Below are 11,807 nucleotides of genomic sequence, written 5' to 3' on the forward strand. Positions count from 1 at the left end.
TCTGGTAGTTTGGTTGGGTCAAAATTCGGTAATTACTTTTTAATATTCTAGGAGTTAATTGTAAACTCATTCTGTCCCTCCCATTGCAAAACGTTTGCACTACTTACACATTTTTTCACACTTAAAAAGCCAACATAGCACTGGGGTTTTTTTCCTGCTAATTATATTTTAAGATTATGTAGATGTGCATAACTTTTTATTTTTTCACCTCCACCCTTCCTAGGTTAGAATTCCCTAGAAATTACAGAAAGCTAACTCTGAGTCTTCTGAATAACTGAGCACATAATCAGCAAAAGTGAGTTCTGTGACTTTGGTTATGCAGACTATGCAATTTTCAATGGAAGATGAAATGTGATTCAAAATAATCTTTCCACCTTGCACCTTCTCACTTTAAATAGTGACTGCTGGAAATTTCTACTTGCATAATAGAATGGGAAATTTACTTTTTCTCCTAATTCTTAGATATTGAAGTTAGCACTTAACAGAGGTTTTCCTGCCTGACCAGTTCAGTGACTAAAGGAGGACAGGCTTTGTTATTAAAAATATAATTAAACATATATTTCTGAGTGTTTTTGTATCACCTTGGTTTCTTCGAGTTATTTGAATCTGGCATAGACTCAAGTAATTTTGACTATACCTGCAGGTCATATACAGCTGAAAAATGAAACTAATAGCTGATCTAATGAGGCCTGTGGTTAATCTGTCATGGATAAACTGGCAGAGTCGCAGAGCTACTATACAATCAGCAAAAGAAAATATGCTTAGAATTAGGGATGTAAACAGTCTACAGTAGTGCTGAATTACCAAAATGGGATATGAAAATGATTCTATATTGGGTTATTGTTTCCAGAGTGAGATAACTAGCCAAAGCATAAATGCAACGATGCTTTAGGATAAAGTATCATATCAGCCTGTCTTAAAATGAATGGATGTTTGAAAGGTGGGTGTATATTAATGATTCCATGTGATAAACCTGAATTAATAAGCATAGTTTCTCTGTCAGAGGAGAATGCTGTGCAAGAAGACAAATTCAGCATCTAAAATACTGGCCTTTATGAGTTGCAGTAATTGGGTCAACTTCTAGAAGAAGATACAATGAGTCTGTAATTGAACTCAGTTACTTCAGTATTTTGCTTTGCTGTTATACTGAGTTTTCTACATGCTACTGCATTTATGCCTAATATAATTTTGGAGAATTTTCCTACACACAACTCATGTATGGGGATACAGTCCTTTTACTGTGGAAATCCAGGTTATCATGTCTAATTAGGGCAAAGATGGGAAACCTTCTGTATGTTATTTGACCAAGCTATCATAAGGAATATTCAAAGTGTCAAACAAGTTCTGGATAAAAGGAATAACAGCTTATCTGTGGAGAAAATAAAACATTATTGGTCTACTTAAAGTGTTAAGAGTCTAATCAAAACAAAAAAGCTAATAATACTAAAAATGCAGGTGATTTTCAGTTGCAACACTCCATTCAAATGAGTTCAGGAAAAACATCTTCAATAACACAGTTAAAACTGTACAAAAATTAAAAAAAAATCAAACAAACACCCAAAACAAATGAAAAAAAAATCTTTTTAGTTTAACCCACTTTTCTCTTGTGTTATTTTTGCATATCCAATGTTCTTCTGAATCCTCATGTTAACATTATGTTTTAAAGAGAAAGAGGAGGGGTTAAAACCAGGTTAAAACCAGGTTATAACATCTTAGGGCAAGACAAATCAAGAAAGTTCATGTAACCCAGTATAGCTGGGTTAGCACAATGCCTGCGGCATTTTCTTAGGGATGGGACAAAAAATCACAATTAGTTGTCTATGCTGGAAAAATCTGTGGAGTCTTTTCTTCCCAAGTAACAAACTAAACTGATGATAAAGAGACACTTCAGGTGAGATTCAAGGAAGGATCAGGGAATTGTAATAGTCTGTGGGTAGGGATGTGGCATACCAGTAGTTTTTTCACGATTCAGTTAAAATTTAAATATAAACTTAGTCTTGATGAAGGTTTAATTTGATCTTCTCACACAATTTTATTCAGAACTGGTCAAATGCACATCCTTACCCTAAGCCCCAATCTTTAATTCATGCATATTTTCTCTTAAAGTCTCAAGATCTGCATCTTTCACGCTTTTGTAAACTATAATCCCTGATTTAAACCCCACATCATACATGTCAAGTAAATGTGTGTGTATGCATATGTGTGTTCTGGTTCTTGATATGGAAATTTGCATTGATACCACTGTTTGCCAGTTGCAAACCCCAGACGGCTGCAGTCTTGAACCATGTGTATTTTGACTTCACAACTATTCTTAATGGGTTTTCCATGTGCCCAGTAGAATATATTCTGCCTCACAGGTAGCTGCATGCATATGTAAAATCTATCTTTTTGACTCTGATCTATTCAGGTAATTTTATTTTTTTCTGGCTCATGCAAATCAAATTTTGTCCAGAAGAGATGCACTTGAAATAATGAGGCAATGAAGTCTCAAAGGAGAGAGCTTCTGCAGAACAGAGGGAAGGTTTTCAAACAATTTGCACGCTAAACATCTAAATGCACATTGTCTTGGCAGATATCTTGCACTGAAATAAAAAAAAAAATCTGTTACAGTCACCATGCCACTGGAATGATGGACAAGTGAGGTGGTGAATAAGGCACAAACACAAGAGTGTAGATAGACAAAAGATGAACTATGAGTGTACTGTAGGTTTACTAAATGTAGGAGAATCTTGCCAGACCCTCACTGTTCACCCTGAGGATATTGGTTTTATGAATGACAATATGTTATCTCTAATCAAGTTCCTGAATACACTGTACTTGTTATTGCCAAATGAAAATTGCTGCCAGCATTACATACAGTATTTCTGACTCTGTCAAGATGTGGGGTTTTTTGAGTCATGGTTTTATGTTGTGGTGTAAAGCTGTCATTTCACAGACTTTACCTTAATATGTATATATATATATATATATATATATATATATATGGAGTTCCCTGAGGAGTAACAACTCCTTCTCAAATATATTACAGTGCAGACTATAAAATAATTATTATAAAACTTTAAAAAATTGAGGAACTTTTTATATCTGTGATTGCCTTATTCACCTTGAGGACTCAAAACACTAAGCAAAAGCAAAAGTCCACTAATGACAATGCCTGTCACAAAACAGCTTATTGTCTAAGTGTAGTTAATCAAGGATAGTTAAGTAGTCTGCGATAACAATATATCAGTATAAACAGAGGAAGATCGTGCAGTAAAAGGCATCCTCACAGCCTAGCTTGGGAAGAACAGAGGAGTTTCCCTGGGATTTGCAATGAGATTTAAAAGGACATTGAAAGCTGATGAAGACAGAATGAAGGAAAAGACATCTCTGAGTAAGAAGCAAAAGGATTGTATAAAATTCATCATATCCATCTGTTTCAGTGTGTGTAGTTTTCTCTGTTTAATGAGTTGTTGTGCTCCATTTTATTACTTTGGCATTATATTAAACATCATGCTAAACAGATGATTGGAAACTTTTTATTAAGCTTTCTTTTTTTCATCAAATGTGTGCATATATGTGCATTTGTATGTGACATGTAAGGGATGGGGGGAAATTTTCATGTCAAAAGTTAAAGATCATATCACGAGGTCTTCAGTATTTAGGATTGTAGAGACTCATAAAATATTAAATTTATGTAAAATTTCATTTTTCACAGTATGTCTTTGATCAAAATAAGATAAAATTCATTAAAAACAGTTCTGTGGGCAAGACATTTCCTAGTAGCTGGTTAGTAAAACTGATCTCATTGTTGCTGCTAGAATGTTGTTGCTGCTAGAAGCATTAGTGGATCTGAAGAGAATGTTGTTTTCATGTAGCTTTAAAGAACATTCCCACATTTATGGCTAATTCTGTTAATTTAAAGAAAGCTACAGAGTTTGATCTGAGGTGAGAGGCTTAGTAATTATGGCAGTGGTAGCTCCAGATAGCTTTTCCTCAGAGACCTAGAGATGAACCAAGCTCCAAATAGAAGATGAATTGTCAGAACTTTCAGATGCCAAACATCAAGGGAAACAGCTTAGGTTACAGATATTCAGGCTTAGAAGTAGCCAGAGATCTAGAAGTTTAAGAAACTCCTTGTAACTTTTTGAAATCTGAAAAAAAGAATGTATTGCATTAAGAGCCAGAGGAAGATGCCCTTTATATTTGAAAAACTACCTTTGACAAGATAATAGAGCATATTATTGCATGTAAGAACATTCCGACTGCAGATAGACCTTTCCTTGGCTAAAGATCCAAAGTTGATAAAAGCCTTGATGGTAGAGCAGATATGTTGAACTCTGTTGGATATAGTTTTTTATTACAGACCTGACTTAGGGATCATAAATTTAGCACATCTCAGAATTTGAAAACTTTTTGGATTTTTTTGCTTTAGGGTTTTGCTTTGGGGCAGGTCCAAAATGTGACCCAAAGAAATTAATTGATGTAACATGTACTTAGGTTTCAAAGTAATTGGTTTTTTTTTTGGTTTTGGGGTTTTTTTATCTGATTGTCTGAGATTTAGATTTATTGTGTTCTCTTAGAAGCTTAGTAGAAAGAACAGAAAGTTAAGTTTTTACTTACCTCAGGAGTAAAATACATACTGATCGCTTTCTTATTTAATCTGAGAGTTTTCTAAGCACTTGAAAGTAAGTAAGTCTGCAGAAATACCTAAAAATATGTATACATAGTTGTTGATATGCTGAGTTATGACATGAACTCAGTTTTCTGTATGTCTAATCTCTTTTTTTTTTCTTATTTCTGAGATGTGGCTAATTCACCAGGCATATTCAAAACACATCTGAAAAAAGTTAGACCTCTTTCAATTGATTCCCAAATATTTATTCCATGCAATTACTGCCTAATAAAGATGTTGAAACAATGCTGCAACCACGGCCACCAAAAACTGCCCTGTCCTCTTCAGTGGCATACACCCTGTTTGTGAGCTATCTACTCACAGAAGAGGTTAACTATGTAACCACTACTCTTAATCTCCATCAGTTAGATCATCTCTGACTATATATTTTAAAAATGAGTCTAAATCTATAAGTAAGTAAAATGAAATAAATCTTTTTGGAAAACGATCAAACACACAACAAAATCAAAACCTCCAGAATGTCATTAGTTATATAAAGAATAAAAAAAAGCTCATACATATGCTATTATTAAACATTAGTCAATAAAGTAGGTAATGCATAAAATAATCAGACTATACTAACTTTTTCCATTCTGTATTCCAATATTTCATTTTAAGGTTATCTGGGTCAGAAAGCTGTCAGTGAAGTGCTTGTTATTGTCTCCATGTGTAACTGATGGCTCATTTTAAATAAGCCAGCAGCATGATTCTACAAGCAGTGACACAAGATATATCAGAATATTTTAATACTATACACAGGTATTTTTTTACTGCTCTGAAAAAAACCCTGATGTTCATTTGATTTTTAGCACAGAGCCAAACAGAATAAGGATTTATAAATTAGGCTGTCATTGGCCTAATTTACTTGCCTAAAAAGTTAGTAACTGTAACTTACCTAAAATAGTAAATCTAACTTACCTAAAATGTTACTAAATAGCAACCTATGTAAACAAACAACTGAACCCAATACATCAAGTATGTGATTTAAACTTGAAATGAGAAAATTTCTTCCTGCAGGTTAAATAAATACAGATGATTGACCAAAATTAAATTCCTCAGGAAAAAAGGAAAACCCAGGACTATCTATTTTTTTTTTTTTATGTTCTTACGGATTATATAGTAGTCGAAATTTGAAGAATTTAATATATTATGAATCGTTTTTTAACAGTCTCAAATGCTTAAAACCCATGACACTCATAGATATCAGATATGTAAAGAAAATAGTAACTTTTAAGTCCATCTTACTGAAATTTCTATGTCCTCTATACTACTAATTACCCAGAAGTACTGCTTTGCAGTCCAGCTGCTACTTTACTCCAGCTGCTACTTTCTGAAACCCTGTCAAATACTTGAAGTAAAAGTCCTTTCTTATTGATGTATGTGTTGTTTTTTATGCTTGACTATTCCACAATGAAAAAAAAAAAAAGAGAGAGGTCCTAGAGACAATAATTTTTTTCAAAACACAGCTGTAACCTGTTCAAAGTCATCAAAGTCATGAGTCCTGAATCATTAAGAGTTCATGTTGAGACTTTCTTGCTCATTGGTCTTGGGCCACTTAGGTCCATTTTCATGCTTGCTTAATGCAGTCTGTTTATGTTGTCTGTCTTTTCTTTGCTTTCTAAATACTGAGTTCTGTCTGTTATCAAGAAAACTGTTTTTACCTGATTCACAAAATTGCACTGCTAAAGTAACAAGATTGATCATAATAATACGTGGGACCATCTAAGAGCTACGGTAAAATCTCATTTCTCTGCAGTTTTGTTCTAGGGTAACAGGTAGTTCATTCTACAGAGATTAATTACCCTTCCTATAAACTTCTTACAAACTGAACCAAACTGAAAACAATTAAGGCAGAAATTTCCTAACTGCCACACAATTTTTTAACACAGATAAGTCAAGTTCAGACCAATTCAGGCCACAACAACCTCATGCCCTCTACTAACAAAAAACACTGGGCTACAACTGGTGGGTTTTTGAATCAATTTGAAAAGTAGAAATTCCTACTGGCTATAGTATATTTGTGTTTCAATGAACTTCCCAGGAGAACTTTTGAAATATTTTGGTACACCAGACATCAGGTCAATTTGTTTAATGTAGAGACCAGATTTTCCTCTTTAAGTGGAACTATATCAAAAGGATAATTTTTCCTATTTATTTTACAGTTCCTGTCTGAAAATGGAATAGTACTGCGGCTGAAGGTTTTTGGATGTCACTTAAAATTTTACAGTCTCCGGGTGTTGTAGGCTCATCATTATTTTCACCAACAACATAACCAACTTAGTTTACCTCCTCATGACCTCTGCTCAACAACTTTTATCAATACCTGTTCAGATCATCTTACTTTGCTTTCCTTGTGATTTAATCCTATGACTTAGTTATGAGAAATGGCAACCCTGCCAGGACAGAAGGAAGAACCACAAACATTAAAACAGTGACTGATAGTGTCTGACTTCTGCCCAAGGGTTTATATTCTTTGGCCTCAAGTAGGTCTTTATCCGTAATTCTGGAAATTCATACTTTTTCATTTGATGGTCAGGGTATCCATATGTTTCTTTTATACTTTATTATAATCAAAAGATTCACTGTCTAGTGTTTGATTTACCAGACTACTTATTTTATTCATGAGGACATAAAACCTTTTCTTTCTTTAAATGATTGCAGTAAAGCAAGAGTCTTTATACTGAATTCAGGTGAACAGAAACTAGGTATTTTTACTATTAAGAGATAATAGTTACGACCTTAGTCATAAGCCATTAATGACATACCTCAATATTATTGTCCCTACTTATAGAGAGCATAGTTGTTTCAGTGTCCAAAGGGATCTAGGATTTTTCAGACCTTTGCGAGAAATATTCTTACCCAGTAATTAAATAGGGATATTGACAAAAAAAACTTACATGGAAGACAAATTAACTACAGCAGAATTAACCATATAAGAAAGACAGCTGGATTTGGCCCTATATGTTCTTTCATTATCAAGGCCAGATATATTTGCCTGAACACTGTTCCTTCAATATTCATTTGGGTATTTTCTTTCTGCTGTGTCAGTCACTAAGAAGTCATCTTTAGTTCTGCCAGGCAGTATTCATGATTTGGGCTTCTGATCAAAATTGCCCTTCCTACTTTCACTCAATTTTAAATTTTGATGTGCTGTCACTTCTCTGATCTTGAAATAATTAAGTAGATAATAGCATTTTCCTGTGATAGATCTGCAATATAAAATTAATAGAGTTATTTATAATGAACTATATATAACAACTAATAATTTTCCTTCACCTCATCATATCCTAAACAGCATTTTTGTCTTTTAAATAATCTCACAGAATATCGCCACTTTGATAGTACCCTCTATTTGGACTAGACTAGAATATATACCAAATAAAGATGATTCTACTTCTCTCTAGGTCTTTTACTGAAACATTGTCTAATGTTTTATTAGCCAAGTTACAAACTCTTTACTAAGACTTAAGGGAAAACTCAGAATTAATAGTTTATTCATAGCATCCATGCCTTTTATGCCATTGGTTAAGCACAAGCAAAGGCTTTGTTAATTATCTGCTTAATCACCTTTACCAGTTTTCCAGTAACTCTTTAGCCTATACAAATTTTAGCAAATTGAGTGCTGAATAAGTGTTTTTGATGCCTTTAATGTGAGAGCTGAAATTTCACATCATTTTATTGGAACTGCAATATTAGTCACTTTACCTTCATGATATTATTTCTGTTGTCTTACATAATCCTTATGGAAATGACTCTATGAAAACACCATCTGTTATCAGAGACAAAGTAATGAACTCAAGAGACCTATAATGTGAGATAAGACAATTTGAGTGTTCAAGATGGGCATTATGCAGTCAGAGTGCACTATTTTGTTTTAATTCTACTTTATTTAATCATGATAGAAAATTTTACTTTCTGGATACCATTTGGGGAATTACAGATATTAGAGGAAACATAAACTCTCACTGGAAACTGAAGAAGTGTTCTCACTTGATACACTCTTGTTAATACACATTCTTAAAATTTTCAATGTCCTAGAATAAATAACATTTCTTTAATTTCTTCCATTTTTTCACTAGTCATGATTAATGTTGCTGATATCTGGATTTCTGGTACTTTATCTGAAGTTTAGTGGGTTGATCCTGGCTAGGAAGAGGTGATTTAAATCTACAAGACAATGAAAAAAATAACAAAAGAAAAAATGGAAATAAATATCAAAGAAAGAGACACAAAGATGAAATTTTCAACAGTGGTGAGAAAGCAGGGAATCAGATGATACTGTATCTTGTTTTATGAAAAACAAACAAATGAACATGAAATTAACAGTGATGTTTAAACAGGTCATAGGTTGAATCCACTCTGGTGAATATAGACAATTTAATCTATTTCATGAAGCACTGTACTCTTTACTGCAATTCGTGATGCCTCATCTGGGAAATATGGAAAATAATAATGATTCCTCCTTTCTTCCACCCATATGTTGCTGACAGTGGATACCACTGGACAAGCAGCTTCTGCCATCAGCCTGCAAGACTTTTGAAGTAAACCTTACTAGGGAAGCAATCGGTCAGGCTGTTTGGAGAGCAGTTAATATTGTCTATGGACTTCAGTGGGAGATTTCCACAATTTCTAAAATTCCAACATTTCCTGTAGTAAATAAATAAACAAAGAAAGAAGTAAAGAAAACTCTCAAAAGATAGAAATGGTGACTAAAGAAATCACCTGGAGAAAACAAATCAGCATCTTAAAAAATTGAAAGGAAGGATTTAAACTATTGAAATTTCTAGGTGCTGTAAAAAAGTGGCAGAAACTTAAGAGGAGAAAAATAAGACAGAAAAGAGCACAAACCTAATTAAGATTGCCCCAGGAGCTGTAGAATTTGTATGGGCACGGACTAAACAGATGCACGTGCAGCTGTTAAAGCAACTATTCGCGTGCTAACAAGTCCTTATATACCTACTGTGACATCACATATTTCCCACAGTTCTTAGTCAGTCCTTTCAGTGGGCGTGCCCCATTGAGTTCTCTCTCCAGGGGGCTTGATGTGGAGACTACATCTCCCATAGTTCCTTGCAACACCCTTCCTATACAGTGTTAACCCTTTCTGCCACAAGGAGCATCTCATCTTGTTGTGTAACATACTGAAAAGGGCAAAGAGGTTCACATACTTCTGCAGTGTTAATTTGGCCTCAGGACATAACCACATGCGAAGATCTGTTTGGGCATTCTTTCTCAAAAAAAATCCCAAAGTCTTCAAATGATACCATAAGCAGTGGAATTACTGAAATGTCAGGAAACATAACAAGTAATTTAATGTATGAAATGAGTGAAATATTTCTCAATATATTTGCTGTATATTGAGATCAAAGTACTGCAGAAAATTAGTTGTGGTGGTACAAGAAGGATACTTTTGCAATGGTTATATATGAAATATGGCATCAAGTCCTAAGATATTATTTCATTCTAATAAATAAGAGTAGGATTGGATCTGCTTCTCATGACTGTTCATCACAAATTCTCAAGGATATTTCTCTCTCTTACCCTTCTTGTCTAATATTTCAGTACTTTGACCTCATGTCATTAACATTGTCCCTTTTTCATGCAGTTAATTGTTTGCTATTTCATAAGACTTCAAATAGAGCAATTTAAAGAATTAAAATGTGGTGTTGTGTATCTTCAGTAAAATTTCATATCTCCTACAAAACTTGTCCAGGTGGTAAAAATGTTAAGTATAAGCTCAACCTTCTAGAGACAGCAATATTGCTACAGATCTATACCAACTCCACTTTCCTACCAGTGGGATCAAGAGTGCAGTCTGCTTTGTGACTTTTACAATGCTGTTATGCTTCTTAACTTGCAATTAAGAAGCTATATGTCCATAAAGATCTCACTGAGGGATAGGCAATAGAGGAGAAGCTCAGGCACTGCCTTGAAGAGGGTTGGTCTGGATTTGTGACTGATAAAAAGGGTGACATGGGTATTTTGGGATATTTGCTGTTTTATACTGGAACCGTATCAAACTTTCTGATGGATATTTGAGGGCATTTGTTGGATATTCAGATGAAGTACAGGTGTGGTAAAAGGAGGACAAAGGACCTAAAAGAGTTAGTGGTTTTAAAGCATTTAGGTCAGTCAATAAACCTGTTTGACGAGCTCTACACCTGCGGCCCACAGTCTATTCTACCTTATGATCTATTATTAACCATTTCTTAACTTTTTTTTCTGTGTAATCTCATTCGACCCCTTCAGTGAGAGCTGCAAAGTGTGTGAGTGGTAGGAAGTGGAAGAGAGGCCTCACATTACATGTCTTGTTGATCTGTATACTATCCAGCTTAGAAGACAGCAATTAGTGATCCACATAATGGCTAATCCAGGGTCATATCTCTATATGATAGCATCTGACCACTACCTAATCGAGGTATATTTATTCAGTAGTATAATTAATTGTTGTATGCACAGTCAATGTACATACAGTCAACGCACATTTAATCATAATTATATGCATAGTGTTCACTCTTGAGGAGAAAAGACAACGCAGAAAGAATCATGCCTTGCAGAATATACCTCCTAAGGAGCCTTTCTACTGTGCCTTTTGCAACTGGACGTGTCTATCTCGTATTGGCCTTTTTAGCCATCAACTTGCCTGCAACAAATGTGGGTAGAGCGCTTCCCAAATCTTCGTTCGTGAAGCCCAACCATGGTGATGATATACATAGTGTATTGTGTTGTCCTCTTGAACAAGTAAGAACTTGTTCGTCACCTCAAACGTTTTTATAGGAATGTTAAAGTCCGGGGGACTCTTCAAAATTGTGCCCATAATCCATATTGACTGATGTCTGTGATTGATGGATCTGTATTGTGAGCAAGGACCCATCAGTATACTAGTGAATTTAATGAACAAATCACATCACAGATGGAACCTGTGCAGCATGCTGTGCTCTGTTCAGAGGTACACTCAATGTTTTAGCATCTTGCAGTTCCCATTGTCAGAAGTTAAGACTTTTTCATCTTTGGGTTCCCAGTGTCAGGGTCTACACTCAAAGCTTTATCATCCTGGGGTTCCCAGGATCAGAAGTGATGTAAGATTTTACAGCTACCTGTCACCTTTTCTGGGTTATTGATAAATAGTTATCTGCACTGGAAGTTTTTATGC

The 11,807-nt window shown here is 34.6% G+C and overlaps 1 long non-coding RNA gene across 1 annotated transcript; it reads right to left on the minus strand.

Moving 5' to 3' along the window:
• Positions 1 to 2,355: 2,355 nt before the first annotated feature.
• Positions 2,356 to 8,524, minus strand: LOC135416197 (uncharacterized). The gene is made up of 4 exons (XR_010431488.1): positions 8,360 to 8,524; positions 6,978 to 7,047; positions 4,603 to 4,689; positions 2,356 to 2,582 (listed from the first exon to the last, which is right to left on the minus strand). It is a non-coding gene; the product is annotated as an uncharacterized LOC135416197 (long non-coding RNA).
• Positions 8,525 to 11,807: the final 3,283 nt, after the last annotated feature.

The sequence above is a fragment of the Pseudopipra pipra genome, chromosome 1 (assembly GCF_036250125.1).
Source record: "Pseudopipra pipra isolate bDixPip1 chromosome 1, bDixPip1.hap1, whole genome shotgun sequence".
Classification (NCBI taxonomy): Eukaryota; Metazoa; Chordata; class Aves; order Passeriformes; family Pipridae; genus Pseudopipra; species Pseudopipra pipra.